Source organism: Neodiprion pinetum, chromosome 1, assembly GCF_021155775.2.
Source record: "Neodiprion pinetum isolate iyNeoPine1 chromosome 1, iyNeoPine1.2, whole genome shotgun sequence".
Lineage (NCBI taxonomy): Eukaryota > Metazoa > Arthropoda > Insecta > Hymenoptera > Diprionidae > Neodiprion > Neodiprion pinetum.
Genome location: NC_060232.1, coordinates 19,502,731 through 19,526,872, shown reverse-complemented (window position 1 = coordinate 19,526,872; position 24,142 = coordinate 19,502,731). Strand labels below are relative to the sequence as shown.

Genomic DNA, 24,142 nt, shown 5'->3' with positions numbered 1-24,142 from the left:
TGCAGGATGCATGTTTCCGGCGGAAAGTACCGTGCGCAATTGGATCTCGGAGGTTGACATAAAACCCGGCTTCTGCGATTTCATATTCCAGAAGTTGAAAGTCAAAATTGAAGACTTGCCTATCGAAAATAGGGTATGCGCTCTAAAATGGGACGAGATGACAATCAAACAATTTGAAGAATATTCGGAGAAATTCGATTGCATCGAAGGTCTGGTTGATCTCGGCCCACTCGGTCGAAGGGATGAACGCGCGCGCTACGTCTTCGTTTTTTGCGTCGACAGTTTAAACGCAAATCAATCATGGCGTCAACAACTCGCGTATTTTCTTCCCGGGACTGGCATGAAGGCCGAGGAGATTCATACCTTGGTCGATGAATGCCTCCGTCGATTGCATGAAGCTGGAGCCGTAGTTCACCTTGTGACATGTGATCAGGGTCCCTCGAACCAAAAATTGTTCAATTCTTGTTTAAAAGTGTCAGAGGAGAAACCGTGCTTTATGAGCGGTGGTCGAAATTACTTTGCTTCATTCGACTTTCCTCATTTGATAAAACGTCTTTTGAGCACGTTGTGAACACACAAAATACTGTACTGGAGGGGTCAGATTATCGCTTCGTACGAAGATTTTGTAAAAACTTGGAGATACGATAACTGCAGTACTACCTCGAATCTACTCTCTCACATCTCCGAGGCGCACTTGTTTCCATCGTCCTTTCAGGCGATGAACGTTAAGCGTGCTCTTCAAATTTTGAGCCGCCGTTTTGCAGCGGCAATAACAACTGCAGGCAAGGATCCGCACGGGCTCAACACGGAAACGTGGCAGGCTAGCGCAGCTTTTGCTGAGCGTTTGAATAAAGTCATCGATTCATGCAATGCCTATGAGCTTTTGTGCCGAAATCCTGATAAGCGTCCGCTTGCCGACAAGAATCCCGAGATCGAGGAAACGCTAACAGAGTTCGTGAAGTTTTCTTCGGAATGGACGATTGCTGACCCAAGGAGAAACGGGACGACTGAAAATACCTCGCAACCACCGGTAATGAAGAAGGTGCCTTGTCTGAGAGGTCTGCCTCTGACAGTAAGAGCTATTCTACTTACGTATACGACGATAAAAGAAAAGTATCCCGGATTCGAGTTGGCAGCCGGACTGTGCAACCAAGATTCCGTCGAACACCTCTTCTCGAAATTTCGCCAGCGAGGCGGTCACAACCCAAATCCCACGGCTCGGATGGTTCGCTTGTCTTTGAGACACATCCCTTCTACCGGATACATCGGCAGCGGCAGCAGAGGAAATGTACAATGTCCTGACGCCGTTGCTTTGATAGAACCCTGCACGATGGTAGCTCGGGCTTTCGATACGCCAGAGAGTATGCCTGCGGATCCCACCGAACACGAATTCGACGAGGATACGGCAGAAGTTGAAAAAGCTGTGGAAGCTCTGAGGCAAGAGCAGGAAACAGAAATGGCGAATGCGGAGACGTCGAAAGAAACGAAGTTACCGAGCTACGAACTTTGTGCAATCAATTATTTTGCTGGTTACGTAGCTCAGCGCAACCTGCGCAAATTTCCGTGCGATCGATGTCGTTTTGAAACCCTTAAATCTCCGATGGAAGCGTCATCGCCGAATGAGGTGTATACTGAACTTCGGGAATATGAACATGCTGACGCTGATGCGCCATTGGTGTCATATCTGAGCCGGCCCACAGACAAGTTCGAAAGCATCGTCAGATCGCAACTCGAAGCTTTTTATTGATTATGGAAGACGCACTGGGCTTGCGAAGGCCTTTTGATCAATCTTATAGATGATATTATTACAGATACTGCCAGATTGTATCCTGACTGGTTTCGCGAAGGTGATGAATGCCTTCAGCATCGCATAGAGCTTCTACGCTTTATGGTCAAAGTGAAGGTTTTCGCTCAGACTACATTCAACAATCGGGCGGTAGGACAGTTCGGATCAGCTCGTACTATACACAAGCCGAACAGTAAGTTACGAAAAATTGAAGGTGTTTAAATTGAATCGAAAGCTCTTAATGCGAAGATGTACCCTGACGTCAACCGGAGGCTCCATAGCTGCGCTTCATGACACTATCTGTTGTGAAGACATACCCGGGGAGGCTCAGTGATTTCCGCTTAAGTATTCTCTTATTGAAGTCGTACCTGGCGATTGCCAGAGGCTCGACGAGCTGCGCTTCATGTATTTCCTTTTTCTTTGCTTTGAAGTCGTACCTGGCGATTGCCAGAGGCTCTATGAGCTGCGCTTCATGTATTTCCTTTTTTTGGTTTGAAGTCGTACCTGGCGATTGCCAGTTGCTCTATGAGCTGCGCTTCATGTATTTCCTTTTTTTGAAGTCATACTTGGCGATTGCCAGAGGCTCTATGAGCTGCGGTTCATGTATTTCCTTTTTTTTGGTTTGAAGTCGTACCTGGCGATTGCCAGTTGCTCTATGAGCTGCGCTTCATGTATTTCCTTTTTTTGAAGTCGTACCTGGCAATTGCCAGAGGCTCTATGAGCTGCGGTTCATGTATTTCCTTTTTTTTTGGTTTGAAGTCGTACCTGGCGATTGCCAGAGGCTTTATGAGCTGCGCTTCATGTATTTCCTTTTTTTTTGGTTTGAAGTCGTACCTGGCGATTGCCAGAGGCTTGATGAGCTGCACTTCATGTATTTCCTTTTTTTGAAGTCGTACCTGGCAATTGCCAGAGGCTCTATGAGCTGCGCTTTATGTATTTCCTTTTTTTTGGTTTGAAGTCGTACCTGGCGATTGCCAGTTGCTCTATGAGCTGCGCTTCATGTATTTCCTTTTTTTGAAGTCATACCCGGCGATTGCCAGAGGCTCTATGAGCTGCGGTTCATGTATTTCCTTTTTTTTGGTTTGAAGTCGTACCTGGCGATTGCCAGAGGCTCTATGAGCTGCGCTTCATGTATTTTTTTTTTTTTTGGTTTGAAGTCGTACCTGGCGATTGCCAGAGGCTCTATGAGCTGCGCTTCATGTATTTCCTTTTTTTTGGTTTGAAGTCGTACCTGGCGATTGCCAGAGGCTCTATGAGCTGCGCTTCATGTATTTTTTTTTTTTTTGGTTTGAAGTCGACGCTCCAATCTAGCTGGTATCACGAAAAGCCGAGTGTTGGAGATCTCCCTACTCATCTCTGTGGTTACGGCGTGGTCATACGTTTTCCAAAATTACCGCTAGATGTAGCGTAATGTGCTGCTCGCGATTTCGTCGTTGACACCAACTCGTACGATTTTGTAGCTGCTTCGGTTTACGGTCCAGGCTGCCTATCATCGGGGACTTCTTTGACAGAGGCATACACAGGGTGCCTCTCGGCCAAAGTTACCGAGTGGAGAGTGACGCCTCATTGTTCACCTCCACCGGCTTTTTGCACAGACAGTAGCTAGCTGCCTATACCTGAGGTCGTGCAGTCAGACGGTTGGCCAAACCGTGGACCACGACCCACACAATTAGTCCTTGTCGATAGGAAGGCAGCGTCGATCCTCGGAACGATGGCTTTATCAACCTGAACGTAGTGGTTTGGGGTCGGTCCGGCACCAGGCCGGTAAGTCGGAAGATGGCAGGCTATGGTCTGCCCTCCACGCCATCCTTACGGCATCCGATAGAGCTGGCGGCTGGTTCCTCTTCGAGAAACGGTGCCCTCGGCCGCCGGGAGGATTTTCATCTCCCTGTTCACCGGCAGTCGAGGCGATACGGAAGGTTCGGGTGGATGCTACCCCAGGTGTATATAAAGGTGCACCAAGGTAGCCAGTATAGTCTGATTAGACCGTCGGTAGGCGAAGTCGTCGAGAGCTGAAAACGGTAGCTAGTGGTCCCTCGTTGGTCGGGATCGTTGTCGTCCAAGTACCTTATTAGCTTGCGCCGAAGCGCGAAATAAAGAATTTACAAAAAAAAAATTAGTTAAAAGTAGTTATTGCCTATTTCGTATCGAGTTCGGTTGGAGTACCCTGCTGAAGACGCGTAAACTAGAAATAATAACGGTTGTGTGCCCTTGTGACGAGCGACTCTGAAACGCCACGTTACAATACCTACACATATATCTATTGTGACGTGGATTTTTCCCGCTCCTCAGTCACTCGGAGAAAATGACCGAGAACTTACCTCGCGCACAATAAATCGGCGTCCACGATGTACCCTGGACCTAAAACAATATCGCGAAATTTGTCGGGCGCCTGGCGTCATTAACACGCCTCGAAATCGGTAATGCGAAATACCGCGACCATATACTCGATAGCTCAGTACCGCGGAGAGGGGAGGGGTAATTTTTGGGTAGAGAGAGATGTAACACAAGTAAGCTAACGCGTGGTTTGGCCAAATCACTATAAAATTCCAATAATATATTTCCAGTCAGCGATAATACACAAAAATAATAATAATACTGCGAAAGTCGTTCTTCGCGATTCCAAATACAAATGCCTAGATTTAACCAAAAGAAGAAAAAAGTGACGGAACAAACAAAATAATAAAAAAAAAATGGGTGCGTGTACTTATGTACGCGCGTGAGAAGTTATACTTCTTTGGCATCATTAAATAATAAATATTCAACATTGATAATTTAATAATATTTAGTATTAATTATATTAAATAATGATATTTTAATTTATGTATATCAATAAATAATACATACGGATAACTAACCTCAATTATATTGGAGCACTTGAAAAAGTATTTTAGCACAATTTTTTCACTAATATTCACAAATAGTAAATAATATTAATCCAAATATTCAATTTAAATCACTACTGAATATATTTTATTGCCACATATATAATTCGCACTTGTATGAAAATAAAACACGTGTTGTGACTGTAAAAACTAAAACCATGTGGATAAATATTATAAATAAATATGAAAACAGTGATCAGAGGCGACAAGCGTACCAACATTAGCTTTTTTTCGAGACAATGAATTCGGTTGAGTGGGCAACTTCATCCTGTTAATTTTGTGTTACAGTGATGCGCGCGCATCTTGAAATTTCACTCTCATCAGTTTTTCATAACGCGCCTAAAGAAGTATAACTTCAAAAATTTATTCATTCAAATATAAACTGAACCAAAATAATTTTTTTTGTTGACCTTTGTAATTTCGGATTTTTTGGACTCTGCATCCACCACTAATGGCGCGGGAATCATAACGTCGTTCGAATTTGCTGCCGATCCCCTGTCTGAGGCCGCATTTACTCGCCACCCAAAAAGAAATAAACAAAAATCCTGAAAATTCGTATTCGCTAGACCGACAATGGTCCCCTCTCAGAGTTTCGGATGCGTGACCGTTGTCCTGGCGCTCTTTTTCGAAATGAGCCGCGGTCTGCTCCGCGGGCTCCCTAATTTTGGGTTCCGTCTAGGGTTCGGGGAGCCGTGTGGAACGCCCAGTAAAAATGCCACGTTACACTATGTATGCCCCAACTCTCTACGAAGTTATAACGATCTCTCTTTTTTCTCTTCAAGAAAGAAAGACAAACTATACAGTACATTTTATACCTGCGGGACGACAGGTAACAGATTTAGAACCCGAATATTTGAAATATGTTTTTAAAATTGTTCCTATCGATTGCTTGTATGTAACATTAAGTATTTTTATTAACATTTTGTAGGTGCAGAAGTTTTTACTTGTGGCTTGGCGCGAGCGTAGAGTTAAAAAAAAAATTTATATTCAAATGGTCTGCCTTTGGAAAATCAGGGGTCTCGATGTCTGCGTCTGGATTTTCAACGTCTTGAGGACGATTCTGAGCATCAGTCCAAGAGGCAGACACGAACAAATGATTTAGCACACCTTTTTTTTTACATTTTTGAAGCGCTGTCAATTGACAACTCAGCGCTACCATGGTGGCAGACCATTCTTCTGTGGCCCTTCACATTGTTTTTAATCGAACAATTCAGGTCTACCGAGCGAACATTTCATATACACGTTTTTGAATCATAAAAAAAACTTAAAAAAATTTACTAATACAAAAGTCAGAGGTCTGGATGTCTGCCTCTGGATTTTGATCGTTTTCAGGATGATTCTGACCATCAGTCCAAGAGGCAGACACGAACAAATGATTTAGTACACCTTTTTTTCAATTTTTTATGCGCTGTCAATTGACAACGCAGGCCTGTCGTGGTGGCAGACGCGGTCCTTAATGTTTCTTATGGTACAAAATTTGATATTAATAACGTCTGCTAGACGAACAAATCATTTAGAAATTTTGGCACCCAGCTCCCTAGCTATTGCCGTCAGCTGATATAGTCGGCTGAATAGTGTCACTGTGGCTCGTAGAAGAGACTGATTGTACAAGACATTGTACTTGCTTTTCTCCTTCGACTGCTAAAATTCTTCCGGAATGCATTTCTAGTTGGAAGCCACTCTGATCTGCGTTAAATGTATTTGACAATCCGTACGTTCTAATATTTTGCTTTATGTCATAGACAAATTTTTGAATTTGTTGTTCCAAGACTTTTCCATCTTCAATTGTTTTGGATGTAATGAATTTATTAATTTTTCTCGATACGATACGATGAGCTGCTTCGAATGAGTTTATCCACGTACGCGATGCTTTGAAACGAAAATCAGTATGCTCTATTTCTTTTTGAGCACGTAAGGCCCATTTTTTTCAAATCAGAATCGTGCACTATTAAACCAGCATCCACAGCAGCTTTGAAATTTTCGAAAGTGTAACCACAAATTCGTACTAATTTTTCTTTGTATGTCCCCACCTTGTTCAAATTGTGGGCCCACCGGTGCAACTGTGGTATAGATTGCACTTTCTTGAACTTTTGTTTAACACTGCCCAAACCCAAATATCCTTTCTTTCCGCTGCGCCAATACTCAACGGCCCTTAATTTGTACTCGTAAGATAAGTCTTCGTTATCACGAGTGCACGTACCAGGTGAAAGTTCTGGTTCATACAGGGCGTTTGCCCATTCTTTATCTTCAACAATTTCCATTTCCCAATCCTTAAACGGTTCTTCGAAATGCAAAGAATTTTCTTCTACCATTTCGAAACCAATGTATTCGTTCATTGCACTCAACAAAATATTTTCAAAGTTTTCTTTCAACTGTATTTCATCGTTATTTACTGGCGAATCCAGTAAACGCATAACTTCAAAAGTTGCGAGAAGCATTCTAATAACGTTCAAAGGATTTATCTTCGTTTTGATTAATATTTGCAATTTCGTTTTAAATAGTCTCGAATTGTAAGTGACTTTTTTCGTAGTGTAAAAGAAAAATAGCTGACTGTGGCGAATATATTCCGCGATCGCAGTTTTATCACTGCTTCTACGTCGTATTTCAAATCTAATTATGGGAGTGAGTCACAGACTGAACAGAGGTGACTCCCAGATAACACCTTCAAGTAAGGGGGCGGATTACGATAACTATAAAAATATGTCAGTATTTACTTAATTTTTGTGAAAAATATAAGGAATAGATATTTTTGAAATTCGTCTTGTGGTATATTCAATATTAACTAATAAAAAAAATTATTATCCGTAAAAGTTATTCAATCTGTCATTTTTGGCGGCAAAAATAAATAAGTGAATTCTTTTAAACTGTGAATGTGATTCGTATGAATACCGTAAAAAGTTACAAGAAATAAAAAATTGATAAAGTGGTAGAATTTTCAGCGGAAAAATTTGAGTTTTTTCCAATTTTCCTTGCTCAGTTAGGTAAAATCCATTGTTTAAATAAATTTTAAATGGAATGTTTTAAGTATGAATAGAAGAGTCTCAAATTGCCTTCAAATAAAAAAGAAACCATCAAGATTGGATGCATACTTTTGGTCCTATCACTTTCACCAATTATGAAAATGTAATTTCGAGAAAAATCTGTCCATCGTTTGATACGTAGATGTTGAGAATTTAGAGAAAAAACGTATCACTAAGAGAAGAAATAAGGAAAAAAAAAGAATTACTGCCGTTTTATTGAGATTAAATGTAAACATACATAGGGGTAGTTCACCCCCTTAACTTGATTTGCGAGAAAAACGCAAAAACCCATATGTATTATTTTTTTTCGCTCTTCAAAGTGCAATTAAATCCCTCGAGATAGGTGCAAATATTTTTTTTGTTATAACGATTTTATGAATTTCAACTCCTGTAACTTTTTTCCTATGCAACCCCCCGATATGAAACCAGTTGCATTTTTCATCGTTTATCATTAAGGTAATTATCCATTTGGGTGCAGGGTCGATTATCTCAAGTGAAAATAGGTGAAACCTGAAAAGTACCCCTCGAAGGTGTAAGGTGATAAATCCAAATTTTGAATTTATCCGCGGTTAAAATCAAATTCTATAATCGAAGAATTAATCGATCCTCAATTTCTCATTCCCCCCCCCCCCCCCCCCCCCCCCCCCCTCCGATCACACTACCGAGTTCGCTTTCGTGAGCTCGGCCTCTTGGCTCTGGGACGTCGAAGGGACCGGTCGTCCGCTCATCTCTCTATAGTCGACTCAACGGAAACTGGCCAGTAATTAAAACAAGATTTAACGTGGAGAAAATATTGAAATCATCAACTTCGGTGCCGGATTCCAGTCCCAGGGCAGGAGCCAACGTGGGAAAAAACGAGCATCATAGATAAGTCAAAATTTGAATAATTGTTTATTCAAAAATGTCACCGAACTCCGAGACAAAACAGAGAACGATGTATAAATTGGGATGAGTGTGTGTGTATCTGTATGTGACTGTGTGTGAAAATATGTGCCTCATATGTTACATAAAAGTAAAAAAAATTTGAATTGATCTTACAAAGGTCTCAACTTCAAAGGATAATTTCACCCCCTAGAAACGTTTTTCCGCCGATAAAAAAAAATACGTGTCTCTTAGGTTTTGATGTAGCATAACATATATAAATTTCATCAAAATCGAAGGATGTCAGTGGAAACACTTTCCTTGTAAGTGGCCGGAAGCATTCATAATGCAAAATATGTCCGAAAAATTGACAATTGCAGTTTTTGGAAGAAGTATTTACTCGCTTTGGGTACCCGTCTCACTTAGTAACTGATAATTTTGCAACTTTTAAAGGAGAAGCATTTTCTAACTTTGTAAAAAGGGGTGGCATCAGGCATAGCACGTCACCACCTCATTTTCCGGCTACTAACGGATCTGCCGAAAATCTGGTGAAAACGTTCGAGAGCAAGGTATATTGTTTGTTGAAAGACGGATTTACACTGTCAGCAGCTATTAAAAAATTCTTTTAAAATTAAAACGCCTGCGAGTTTAATGTTTAAACGCGAATTAAGAACTCGTTTTTCCTTGTTGCGTCCACCACCCCTCGAAGAAAAAATTTGCGAATATCAACAGAAACAATGTCACCGTGAGGAAAATAAATTTCTCTGTCGGAGATGCAGTTATGTCAAGGGATTATAGAGGGGGGAAGACTGGCTGGACTCCAGCTAAAATATCCAAAATTATAATTCCAGTCGTAACTTATCAAGTGTCAGTAAAAAATGAACCACCTTAGACCCGATACACAGATCGATTAATAAAATGTGAACTAGACGTATTAACGACAGAAAATCAATCTATTAACGAGTCCCCCTCGAACCAAAGTGATCCGGGTCTAAGGCGTTCGGAGCGCATTGAACTTCGAACCACTGCTACAACGGTTAATTGTAAGTAACGTATTTCGGTTTACGAATAAATCCGGGAAAGTGTGGAGTCTGAGACTAAGGATACATTGTATGTATGTATATGGATACACACACCTATGTGTGTATACCTAGGCTGTGTACACGTATCATCCGACGATAGGTGTAAGTTAGTTGTACGTCAGCGTTCCTGACGAACGCACCAAAATAAATAGATATCCGTAGAACACATTATCGTACATAGTTATTTATCAGACCCTACAAACATATTAGGGCTGGAGTAGCACCGTATTATAATCGGAATAAGGAGTGACATCAGTCGCGAGAGAATCGCGACTGATGCGCGTCCAAGCGGCAATCGGAGAAACTTGAAAGTATGAACTTTAAGAAGGCAATTTTTTGAGAATATCAAAATATCATCGATGTAATTTATCGCGAAATTCTCGAGATTGTTTTTCGCTAATACGTCACTCAGAATTCTCTGAAAAATTGCCGGAGACGATTTTAAGCCAAAAGGCAAACATTTCCATTGCCAATACCCGTTTTGGGTTATAAACCCGGTTTTATATCTATCTTTTTCTCTAATCGGGATTGACCAGAAGGCCGAATTTATATCCAATTTTGAAAAAATTTTGCAATCCCGTACTTGAATTAACAGATCGTCAATAATTGGGAATGGGTGGCATTCTGGTATAATTATTTTATTCAGTTCGCTATAGTCTACGCATAACCGTGACTTTCTCCCTTCTTCTTTCTTCAAAACAAGAGTTACCGGAGAAGCGAACGGACTAGTCGAGCGTTCAATTAAACCTACTTTCAATAATGATTTTATTTGTGAATTCATTTCTTCGTTATCCGCTATAGAGCATTTGTACGGTTTTCGCGCAATATATTTATTTTTGGTAAGCTTTACTGACGCCTCGTAGCCTGTTACTTTGCCTACTTCGAATTTGTCTTCTGTAAACAGCTCTTTGTGTTTATTCCACACGCGTTCCAAATAGCTCTCACTGTTTACAATTATGTTTGTTGACATAGATTCTGTTTTCATATTCTCATGTAACCGACATTTCTTTGTATCATTTTGAAAAATTTTCAAATTTTGATCCTGACACAGTTTAAATTCTTTAATTGCATCTAAACCTAACAAAATGTCATCCTGAAAAGAGTCACTTTTTACAATATAAAAACATATTGTATTTGAAATATTAAAAATTTTTGTTTTTAGATTTATTGAGCCTAACGTATTCGTAGTGCCTGCAAATGTATTGAGTTTATTTACCCCACTTATTTTTTTGTTTAATTTTAATTTTACCACTGTATCATAATTTATTATCGATACGTTTGCTCCCGAGTCATATACCGCAACGACTGGAGTATCCTCGATACCTATTGTTAATCTGATAAGTGGGGTCGCAATCCGTTTTTTGATTCGTCAGAAGACGCTACGCTGTCTTCAATATTCGTGTTATTTATTATTCTTATTTTATCATTTCTTGTTTTCTCTTTATCATAGAGTTTTAACCTGCACACATCTTCTGAGTGATACCTGTTTGGAAATCCTTTTTTGAAGTTATACTTCTTTAGGCGCGTTATGAAAAACTGATGAGAGTGAAATTTCAAGGTGCTCGCGCATCACTGTAACACAAAATTAACAGGATGAAGTTGCCCACTCAACCGAATTCATTAAGTCTCGAAACAAGATGCGCGCGCATCACTGTAACACAAAATTAACAGGATGAAGTTGCCCACTCAACCGAATTCATTGTCTCGAAAAAAAGCTAATGTTGGTACGCTTGTCGCCTCTGATCACTGTTTTCATATTTATTTATAATATTTATCCACATGGTTTTAGTTTTTACAGTCACAACACGTGTTTTATTTTCATACAAGTGCGAATTATATATGTGGCAATAAAATATATTCAGTAGTGATTTAAATTGAATATTTGGATTAATATTATTTACTATTTGTGAATATTAGTGAAAAAATTGTGCTAAAATACTTTTTCAAGTGCTCCGATATAATTGAGGTTAGTTATTCGTATGTATTATTTATTGATATAAATTAAAATATCATTATTTAATATAATTAATACTAAATATTATTAAATTATCAATGTTGAATATTTATTATTGGTTTTTTAATATTTACAAAATAAAGAAATAAATTTAATAGAACGTTTAATAAAAAGTTCGTGACAAAAATTTAATAGATTATTTAAATATAATGTAAGACATCCGTTATTTGTTTTATTGTTTTTTAATGATGCCAAAGAAGTATAACTTCTCACGCGCGTACATAAGTACACGCACCCATTTTTTTTCTATTGCAGTCGGAGCATGGTTTTTTTTGGATTTATTTTCCTCTGGGATTTTTGTTTTAATTTTTTTCTCTACAAGACCTTCTGACTGATTTATGAGCGACATTAATTTATCAATTGTATCTAAATCTTTTCTATTTATGTGTGCATGAATTTTTGCTGGTAAACCCAAAACAATTAAATTTATTTGAGTGTTTTCGGATATTTTAGAATCTGTGTCTAAAAGCAGATTTCTTTTTTTTAACGCGTACTCTAAAAGCGACCCATTTAAATAACGAAATTCGTATGCATACTTTATTTCTGGCCACCCTATCACGGCAAAAGTATCTAAAAAAGAATTTTTCCAATGCTCTCATGGCCTTGTGATCCTATTTATTTTCAAAAAGCTTTGAAACCAGTCAAGGGCCTCTCTGTCTCTGCGTAATTTTCTTCTCTACATTTTAAACGGGTGCACTCGCTCACGAAAAGATCCATAAAAATAGCCGCGTTCTGGTTTTTTACAGAAAATTTTTCCAGAATCATGTTTTTTACTCGTGACGTTATCTTTTCATGCGGAAAGGTTTCAAGGTTATGGGTCGGAACGGGACTGGGATCACCATACGCCCGACACTCATCCAAATAAATACCATCGTAACATACATTTCCCTCTTCATCTAAGTATTGCCCTTCAAGTTCATCTACTAGCGAAATCCACACCTTCCGGAACTTTCCACGTGTTTTTACACTCTTGACTATATTTTTCACGATCTTTGTTTCGAAAGTTTTGGATGATTCTCTTTCGTTGAAAAGTGTTCCGGGAATTCATAAGTCGTATCCTCTCCTTCTAAATGAATTGTGCGAACTCTCAAAATGGTGGTTCTTGCGTCAGAAGCAGCAGAATCTTGCTCGAACCACAGCCATTGTTGTTGATTTATAGGACATTTCCTTTATCTTCGTAGTAAGGGCGACTTTGTTGCCGATAAAGTACTGTGGTTGATGTTGGTAATAACTGTAATATATTTACACTATTTACACGTATTCAAGCGATTCAATAATTACAATAGAGGAAGGTGCCCAGGTTTACCTGAATCAACAACAAGTACTTATTATAATTATTAATTTTGCTTAATTATACACTTTAGCGCTAAGCGCTATGAGCCTTTTACGTTATCAGCGTGTTTCTGTCTGTATCACGCAGTTTCGACTCATGAGCGCGACGACCGCGTGTCCCGGGCTTGGTAGGTGTGCCGAGCGGACGACCTCTGATATGTCGCACTGTAGTTTGGGCTAGTCTCAAACTTACACACATATATACAATATTGAAACGTTTCGAGTTTGTTCGCGGGCTGAATTTCGTGAGGTAACGTAGGAGATTTCGCGCAAGCTCGAATGTTATATTAATTTTAAGAGTTTCCTGTCTCTTGGATAGAGCTGCAGGATTCGGTCTCTGGACTCGGAAGGAAGGTGGAGAATGATTACTTGTCGATTATTTGATGAAGTCCTGGAAGAGCTTGAACAGTTTGACCGTTTCAACTTGGTTTTCGAGATAGCCTCAGAAGTTGTTTCCTCACCCTCATTTGCAATGGCACGAATGGAATAAACCCGTCATCACAGGCCGTGTAAACGGTTGAGGGTCAAACTTGATCTGTGTGTGTGAAGCACGCACAGATCGATCGCTATGAGTGGTTGACTCGTGATGCGAAAAATTTGTTTCCAGAAAGGAAGTATTTAAATAATAAGTAAATGTTTCGTTCCCGGGAGGCGGGATGAGAGACAGGATGTGAAGTTTTGAATTTATTTTCCTTGTGATCTTTAAGAAATTTGTGGTAATTTAGGAAGAACTAGCTCTTTCTTATTTAATTTGATAATAATTAGGTTTACCTACGGCAAGACTGAATATTATTTGCGTGATAGCATGGTGGTCGGAAGGACGGTATTCGACAATGCGGGATCGTCGTTGACAAGTCGGTTTTGATATTGATAATGATTCGTTTAGTTAGTACTAACAAGGAAACGTTTTCAGGTGTCCCCCTCCGATTTCGATGAAACTCTGGTTTGTTATAGAGGGTCGAAATCGATGACATACGTATTCTTTTTTATCGGCCCAAACTCATTTTAAAGGGATGAAACACCCCTCCAAAGTTGACCACCTCCCAAGATGATTTTTCTGTTTTGCATACAAGGAGGGGATTTTGATAACTAATAATGATAGTGATAAATACCTTGTCAAAAGTGATGAAAAACACACTTCGAATATTATCAAGAACTCTTTATTTTAGGGATTAACTTGTATATACAAAGTTCATTTTTTACATTAGAAACAAGATGTTCATCAGAGCTCAATGAATCCAACAGCACTGTGCAGAGCATGCAAGAATACAGAATAGGTGCTTTCGATTTTTTCCCAAAAACTGAATTCTTATCGACTTTTTTCCCAATATTGCGGATTATGTCTAGTATTTAGCCATGAATCATTGAATAACATTGTTTGAGGCTCGCATTCATTCTGGCATCGCTCTCTTATCATTTTACTGTTTTATCATTTTTTTTCAAGAAACGTAAATATTTTTCATTTCAAGCAGACTATGAACTACTCGAAAATTCGATGTGTGTCATATGTAAACAAGTCATATCTCTACTTGAATTAATTCTATGGCACAGATATTTTTTTTAACGATTACGCGTATCTTTCGGATATTTTCAATATGAAAAGTCGTGAGACCATTCAGTGCTTGTTAATACGTTAATAACAGAACTTCGAGCAGTTATTGAATTTCTTCTCACGTTTACAATGAAAGTGAATCCAATAAACGTTATTAAACTTCTGTGGGCAGCATTTGAAGTAATGAATATACCCGAGTCCCCGTTAACAAATGATGAACGCGAAATAGTATCGAACTTCGAAAACATTTTATTACAAAGCATGACAGAATATAATAGTGTGGAAATGATTGAGGAAAATTCTCTTGACTTTGAAGAGCCCTACAAAAATCTTGAAACGTTCGCAGTGGAAGATGCAGATTTTCAGGTGCCTTCCGAAGGACCTGAAGATAGCTGTTCCGAAGATGACGAACCTTTAAGTTTCGATTATAAAAGAAGAGCTGTTGAATATTGGCGAAGTGCAAGGAAATTGATACGGTTCGTCATAGATACAAAAAAGTCGAATCAGTACGACAATTGCGTCGTTGGGCACACCAAATCAACCAGGGAGGGACATACATGGAAAAATTGGCTCGCATATCAGAGTATACATTGCAGAATATGAAAAATGCCATTGACGCAGGCTTGATTGTTCATGATACGGATCTGCGAAGATGGGCTTTACAGGCCCAAGGACTTATCAGTCATAAGGATTTTCGATTTAAAGCATCACCAACGTGGTTACTTCACTTTCAAAAGATCCATCGCATTACTAGCAGAAAAATCAATAAATTCGTCACGCGAATATCACTGGAAAATAGTGAATATTTACACAAGAGTGCTGAAGAATTTTTGAAAAGAGTTGAACCTTATATTTCCGAATATGGATTACAAAATATATATGATTCTGATCAGAGTGGTTTCCAAATAGAGATTCATTCTGGACGAACGTTAAAAGAAGAAGGAACTAAACAAGTGTCGTGCATAGTACAATCAGTAACTTCAACAACGCACAGTTATACTATACAGCCTACAATTTCAGCGGACGGAAAATTATTATCTCTTTTATTTATTGTTTTAAAAGAACCATCCGGAACGTTCGGACCTATAGTTCAACAACATTTATTCAGACCGCCAAATGTTTTCATCACAGCTTCCAAATCAAGAAAACTTACTTCAGGTATAATAATTCTTGTTTCGCGCTGCATACATTCAAACAGTATTAATCACAATGATTCAATACAGAGCATTTCAAGATGTGGTTAGAAGAAGTGTTTATCCCAAAAGTGGGACCAAAGAGTCTACTTCTAATTGATTCTTAGAGTGGGCATTGTTCTAGAGTTGTGCAAGAGACAACACCCCGAGACAAAAAGTTGACGACTTTATTGATACCGAAAGGAACCACTGGAAAAATTCAACCTCTCGATGTTTTCGGCTTCCGTATATGGAGAAATTATATTCGTCATTTTTCAGACACCGTAGTTCTTCTTGATTATGATTTAAATTTACATTTAAGGAATAATATAATAAAATTACAGTCTTTAGTTCACAACCAACTGTCATCTTCGCGATATCATAATTTGTTTCGTTATGCGTGGCATAAAAGCGGGTTCATTGCAAAGAAACCTGATGAATTTGATAACCCCGTCGATTTTGCATTTGGACAGTCATCTCATCCGAATTGTGAAATCGAAGGTTGCACGAATGTCGCAGTAATCAGATGTTCTTGGTGTAAAAAATCACTTTGCCTACAGCATTTTTTTGATGAATATCATTATTGTACCGACTATCATCCATAAAGCGATTTGTAGATAAACTTGGAACTTGTTTTTGTTTAAAGGGTGTGGCCACGGTAGAGGAAGTAGAATCATGTGCATATTCAACAATTTTGTATTATATAAAAACGTAATTTATTTACAAAACTATTTACAGGTGTATTTAGTGTATGAATCAAAGTAACAAAAAAAAATTACTTTATTCATTTTTTCAATGCAAAATGGCTAATAATCACTACTTGTTTTTTGTTTATCTTTTTCCCAGCCCTTACCCCTCAAATATCTGTGCCATAGAATTAATTCAAGTAAAGATATGACTTGTTTACGTATGACACACATCGAATTTTCGAATAGTTGATAGTCTGCTTGAAATGAAAAATATTTACGTTTCTTGAAAAAAAATGATAAAACAGTAAAATGATAAGAGAGCGATGCCAGAATGAATGCGAGCCTCAAACAATGTTATTCAATGATTCATGGCTAAATACTAGACATAATCCGCAATATTGGGAAAAAAGTCCATAAGAATTCAGTTTTTGGGAAAAAATCGAAAGCACGTATTCTGTATTCTTGCATGCTCTTCACAGTGCTGTTGGATTCATTGAGCTCTGATGAACATCTTGTTTCTAATGTAAAAAATGAACTCTGTACATACAAGTTAATCCCTAAAATAAAGAGTTCTTGATAATATTCGAAGTGTGTTTTTCATCACTTTTGACAAGGTATTTATTATTGTCATTATTAGTTATCAAAATCCCCTCCTTGTATGTAAAACAGAAACATCATCTTGGGAGGTGGTCAACTTTGGAGGGGTGTTTCACCCCTTTAAAATGAGTTTGGGCCGATAAAAAAAAAATACGTATGTCATCGATTTTTACCCTCTATAACATACCAGAGTTTCATCGAAATCGGAGGGGGACACCTGAAAACGTTTCCTTGTAAGACAGAATATTATTTACGTGATAGCATGGTAGTCGGAAGGACTTAAATAATAGTTCGGTTTACCTACGGCAAGACTGAATATTATTCGCGCGATAGCGTGGTCGTCAGAGGGACGGTATTCGACAATGCGGAATCGTCGCTGACAGTTTGTTTCAATATTAATAATTATTCGTTTAGTTAGTACTAAGACAGAATATTATTTACATGATAGCATAGTAGTCAGAAGGACTTGGATAGTAGTTCGGCTTATGTATGGCAAGACTGAATATTATTTGCGTGGTAGTCAAATGAAAGGGAATTCTACGCAAACATACCGTCACCTGTATCAAGACATCCAGTCGCAATGACAGAGACTCTCTACAGGTTCAAGTGCCCTACCTATGGGTCAGAGGATTGTGAGACGATCACCGTATCTGAGCTATGAGGTCAGACGCAATGCTGTTTTTCACTCAGACGCGGCTCCCTAATACCTAAGGACTTTTATTGAAAACAAATAAAATGTTTAATACGTTGAATGCCCTCCTTTGATGGGGAGTGGTGTTTGAGGAGTCCTGGAAGGACGACTCCACGTCTCCTGATCGTAGGTCGTGTCGTATCTGGCTCCTCGTAGACGTGGGATGCTCCGTCAATATATGCACGGATAGGTCCTCGCGTTGGACGATTCGTTGATCTACCTTGGTGTATGATACAATAGATGATAGATCTCGAGCCACATTTGCGCTCGTATTTTATACTTTCTTATTGTCTAGTTTCGCAGTTTTCGGGGATAGAGATTGGCCGTGTCCCATGAAGAAGGGGCACGGTAAATCGTGTGATTTGGTTAGTTTACCGGTACGTGGTAGGGTTATCGAGTGTGCAGTGAAATTTAGGCTTGTCACCACCAAGCACAATATTTGGGGGCACGCGTTGAACTTCAGGTGCCGGTACGGTAGCCAGGCGTCCCGTCACAATATATATATATATACATATATCCTATATTCCCTATATATATATATATATAGGAAAATATCAGCGAAAATGGGTGAGATGAAATTGCACTTTTGCAAATTGCATCTTTGCCCCTCGAAAAAACCGAGAATAACAACGAGTTCTATATTCACGCCCAATCATCTTGAGTCTTTCGTCTAATTCTTTCGATCAGTCGAATTTTTAAGTTCGAGATTATCTCTCTATCTAATAAAAAAGTCCTGAACAAAGAAAAAGAAGCCTGAAGCCTTTAATAGCAACAGGTAAAAAAGATTGTAATAACAATAGTATACGCATGAAGTTGGCGGTGGGGTGAGATGCCGAAAACAAAACAAAAAGCGTCTAGCAAACAAAACTTCCTTTGACAGCTGTCATCGGCTGTTTATAACAGTCTTTGACAAATATTTTTATAGGTATCTGGTTCTGACACGCAAAAAATAAACCTGCAATCGAGAATTATCAGATGATTACCGACGGGAATTGTCTTTTTCGCGCGTTGGCGTATTGTGTATACGGCACTCAAGATCGACACGCAGAGATGAGACTGAGTACCGTTTCAAATATAGTTGATAATTGATCTACATTTGCGGGTTTTATTACAGGTAATGAGTCAAACGGTGCCGTGATTAGGTCACTTGGTGATTACAAATCACATATGAGTAAAATGAAATTTACGGGGGAGAAGCAGAATTAGCTGCAGCTGCGGACATGTTTAAGATATGTTTAATCGTGTATCGCGGAGAACAAATTCATCCACACCAAATCGGATCCCAAGATGAAAGACAATTCTCGCTACTCGGGAAACTCGCAAATAAACAATTAAATCTACTCTGAGCTCAGACGAGCAAAGGAGAAGATCAAAATTTTTCATCAATAAATGAGATTCGAAGTCAACTTCGAACTGAATTTAAAGTGAAAAATGTAAAATAAATTTGTTTGATAAAAAAAAGGATTAATATCAATTATTTGTACTCATAAACCAGACACAGTAGACTCTATATCTCTATATGTAGATATACGTAAATAAATCTGAAAATAATAACTATAGCAAAATAAATCGCCAAATGCAATTGGGGATGCATGGCATCGGGAGTTTTGTACATGTGAGTGGATTCTTTTACGAAAACAATCTGAGCAGACCTGCATAGGGAGCCAATACCAATGTCGGGTTGATCGGAAGCAACCGATCAACAGTTGCGGACCTGTCATCAAATCAGCATAAATGAATTCACCTGTCTAATAGACAATGTCTAAGGAAATAATGAGGCGCGTGGCGCGCAGGGGCGAAGCCCTTAGTGTATAGGAAAAAAAACCTTAACATAGAATTATGGAAAATAAACAGGGTGATTATATATTTATTGGCAGAATTAATGATTACAGAACAAAATTAAAAATTACATAATGTCAATATTCTTACGTAATAAAGAAAATGTCACCATCCCATTAATTTTTTTAGAGCTAGATTACGTACTTTATCGAGGACGATTAAATCGCTCGACGTACACTCAGGTTGTGTCTCGAACCATGTGTACGCTGCTATAATACCCGTTAGGGCACCCTGTGCTGTATCTGGTAGAAATTCTTGCTCAAATTGCATCCCTCCCAATATCTTCGTGCCCTTAAAATATTGATTACTATAACAATTCTCGATTTCGTCCCAATTCTCGTTTTTGTCTGAATGCTCGTTTTCGTCCCAATTCTCCTTTTCGTTCCAATTCTCGTTTTCGTCCCACTTCTCGTTTTCGTCCCACTTCTCGTTTTTATCCGAATGCTCGTTTTCGTCCAAATGCTCGTTTTCGTCCCAATTCTCGTTTTCGTCCCAATTCTCGTTTTCGTCCAAATTCTTATCGTGGCGAGAATCCTCGTCATTCCTGCTAGTAACAAACGCCACGATCTGATCATCGTTGAGTACTTCCGATGTTTCGTTATCATCGTCTTCGCGTTACCATTCTGCGATGTCAAGATTTGATACATTGACATCTGGAATCAAGTTAACAGTTGCCTGCAGAGATTCATTTGTAACATCAACAATATCTTGTCCCATAAGTGTTATGAGACAAATTAAGTGATTCCACGCTTTTTGAAGACTCGATGACGTCACTTCTTCCCACGCAGCTGCGACCATCTCGCAGCAGTCTTTGAGAGACAACTGTTTTATAAATTGTACCATCGGTATATTATCGCTAAGCAGAAGGCGTCGAACGAGAGATGGTTTATATATTCTTTTGGCTGTCTCTATCACGCCCTGATCCATAGGCTGTATTATGGAAGTTACGTTTGGAGGAAAATACATAATTGCAAAGTCTTTATCAACAGCGTTTAGCTCATCAGCAGCGGGGTGCGATGGAGCGTTATCGAGTAGGAGCAGCACTTTTCCACGTTGATCTGAATTTTCTTGTTTTTCTTTCACTGATGGAATGTAAGATTCGTTGTACCTGTAAAAGTAATCAAAGATCCGTGCGTTAAATTACTTTCAAAAATCAGTGTGTGAACATTTTTCTAATATATTTTTTAATCATTATTTGATGTGTTTAGAATTTTTTTTTTTTAGTATAAAGGACAAAAACCTTGAATTTTATTTCAGGAAAAATATAAAAAAACGTAAAAGATGAAGTGGTTGAGCAACGTAAAGACTTTTTTAAATATCTTCTAAAATAGAAATCAAAGTTTTTGCACTTTATTCAACAAAATGCAGAACCATGGGGCACGGATTAAAACATTTCGAGCACAAAAAAACTATTATTGAAAATAATGTTTCAATTTTGGAGCAGTATTTAAGGACGTTGCCTACCGAGCTCGCGCTGGAACTTTGGCTTCCCGCGCGACCGAGCCAGGCGGCCAAGGGGAAGAGTGGGCGGGACTTAAGTCTATGCCCCTCGCGTGCTATGGCCCCCCCACTCTGCACTCCGTTGGGACCAGGCCGCTTGCACTTGAACGTTCTGAAGTTCTGACGTGCGAGGAATATAACTGGAAGCCCGTATGAGTTTCGCGTGGCTGATGAGATTAGGATACGTTTATCCAAGGAGAGGTTCGCACGTATATATATATTATTTCAAATATTTATTGCTTATGCAAATAATAATAAGTTACAGAAATCATTGAATAATATTCGAGTTTTCAAGAGATCTATTGCATAACTCGTTGCAGTAAAGTGAAAAATATTACAAGAGAAATTACCCGAAACAGCAGTTAGCTAATTCATGACTAAATACTAGGATGGGCGATATCAAGCAAAAGATCGATTCTTAGAATCGATTCGAATTGATTTTGGAAAAATCGATTCATCCAAAAAATCGGATACAAAAGATTGATTTTCAGAAGATTGATCGTTATTTTTACTTTTTAGTTTAACTGGAAACCGGTAGCTATATTGGAGATTCAAAATCGTGTCACAGAAACGTAGTACTTATTCAACAGTTTTGATATTTAACAATAGTTTGCTTTGTGTCGTATTTGTTTATCACAGCAATAGTTCTCATATACATATTACACAAATCCAGCCGACTAGGTGGGAAGCTTTTTTTATTAGTTGTGATATTAGATTTATTCAGCGCTAGAAATTGGTCGATTCTTTTGTATTCTCAAACCTATATTATTCATAAAATACAGAACACCAAAATAGACTTGCAAAACTTTTTTTAAGGTAGTAGCCCGGTGTGACGGGTTCAAAAAATCGATTTTTTTTTTTTACATTTTTCGGAAGAAAAACATCTTAAAAATATGCTATAAAAATTTCAGACATAAATTTTAATTATTCTTAAAGTTATAGCTAAAATAAGAGAGCGCGCCGTAGTGTGTATGAAAGCGTGTGTATGAAAGCGTCGCTGTCAAATCTGTTGCTAATATTGTGCTTAAAAAGCCAACTGCAAAGAAGCCAGAACTTTACGTAGAGCTCTAAAAGCTGCTGAAAATGACAACTTTGAGGAAACGGAAGGACTGCTCTATGCACCAGGCATAGCTGATTAATGTAAGTATAATTTTATTGAAAAAAATCTGTTGTCAAAACTTTAAAAGCGTTTTTCTCAAAACCATGTTTTCGAAAGTTCGGGGAATCACTGACTCAAAACTATTCAACCGATTTAGCTAAAAATTTAACCCGTTATTCTAGACACACATATCTAGATGCCGAACCTTTAAAACATTTAATTTTTTAATTATAAACTATTTTATTTAAACAATTTATGAAGAAAAAAAATTAGATTTTGAGAACTTTTTTCACAAGTCCGCCATTTTGTTTTTGTTTTTTTATTTTTATGTATATTTAAGGTTCGGGACCTAAAATGAAGTCTACAGAATAATAATCTCTTTGAATTTTTTATTTCAGATGACTTTGGAAGGCTGTGTGTTTCCCCGAACCAACTCATCTTTTCTTTGAGGACTCCATATTGACGTCAAAAATTTTAAACAAATTAATGTAAAATTAACTTCAAAAAAATTTTTTTATATACTTCAAAACACCAATAAAGACATGTAAAAACTTTAAAACGATAGCATTTTATTTACTTTTTAAAAAAAAATCATGAAAAAACGTCTAAATTTCGGTCGTCACACCGGACTACTACCTTAATTGAAGAACCTAATCCGATCTTTGCAGTCTTGGAATCGATTCTAGAAAAAATCGATTAGTAAAGTATCAATACAAAAGATCTATTTTCTCGACCCAAAAGTTCGATTCTTGAGTGAGTCGATCTAGAATCGCGCATCCCTACTAAATACATTGCTATCATTGACCCAGGTCTCACCACGTGGGGGTCGCTGCGATGAAGAGACCAACCCTATGCCGTTCCAACCTCTCAACCATTCCAGGAAAAATTAAAAGTGTTACATACATCAATAGATATTCAAAAGAAAATTATTAAATCAAAAAAATTGAGTTACACATGCAGGAGTATATTAGAAATTGATAGATAAGGCGTATTGAAAAATCAGCAAAATCTATGGTACAAAACATAATCAAAAGTAATGGCGCGTCAATAAATAAAATATATAAATTCGATCGCGTGGAATACCATACTTTTCGCTTTCTGTTATGACGTTTCTTTGGAATAACAAGTAATTATTATAGAAATAAAACGAATCTTCAAAATAAACTGTTTCAATGAATATTATGGAATGAAAGATGCAAACACCCAGCAAGCGAATATGAAGGATCATTATTCAGAAATTCATTAATTTCTGAACTTGAAAACATAATGTGAAAGCACGTTGTATCCGTGCCAAATTTCGAATAGGCTTTAACTGAAAAATGAAAATTTAACAAGCAGGATACACATGCGAGGCTTGATTCGTAATACAACAAATAAAAAAATGGCCTACACACAAAGAAAACAATCCTTGAATCAAGAATTAAAATATTCTTGAATCAAGTGCTGAGTATTCTTCATTCAAGAATATGTGATATTTTTATTAAAAAAATAGCATACTCTTAATCTAACAAATAAAATATTCTTGAATCAAGAATAGTTTTCTGTGTGAGAGATTATTGTGAAATAGTTATGTATAAATGAAAGGAAAAATATACAAATATGTAAAAAAGTCTGTATAGTTACTCGTTAGTATTGTCGGTTGTCATTTTCTTTTTCTTACTGTTGAAATGGAGAACATCTAACTAGTTATGACTAACTAGGTTAGACCTAGTGACTTTTGTATTGGGCCGTTGGCTCTCTCTATAAATATATCTCTCCTCCGTACTCGCGAAAACTCAACGTGTGTGCTGATTAATCTCTCCGTTCACAATACTATCCCGCTCATAATTAATTCCGACACAGAGCACAAATCCCAACACTTACGGATGGAAACATCAGTCGTTGAGTTTCTTGATTTGACCGCAGAATTTCTAGCTTCAATTATTTGAGGAGGGTCGCGAATCGGAAGTTGTTGAGCACGTCTGGAGTCTACTATTGCTGGCAAAAGGCAGAAATGAAAAGAGTCAGCTAATTTATTTTCCAT

At 38.1% G+C, this 24,142-nt stretch overlaps 1 long non-coding RNA gene across 1 annotated transcript; it reads left to right on the top strand.

Moving 5' to 3' along the window:
• Positions 1–22,013: 22,013 nt before the first annotated feature.
• On the top strand, positions 22,014–22,613 carry LOC124218933 (uncharacterized). Its single transcript, XR_006883247.2, has 2 exons — positions 22,014–22,160; positions 22,518–22,613. It is a non-coding gene; the product is annotated as an uncharacterized lncRNA (long non-coding RNA).
• The last annotated feature ends 1,529 nt before the right edge of the window (positions 22,614–24,142 follow it).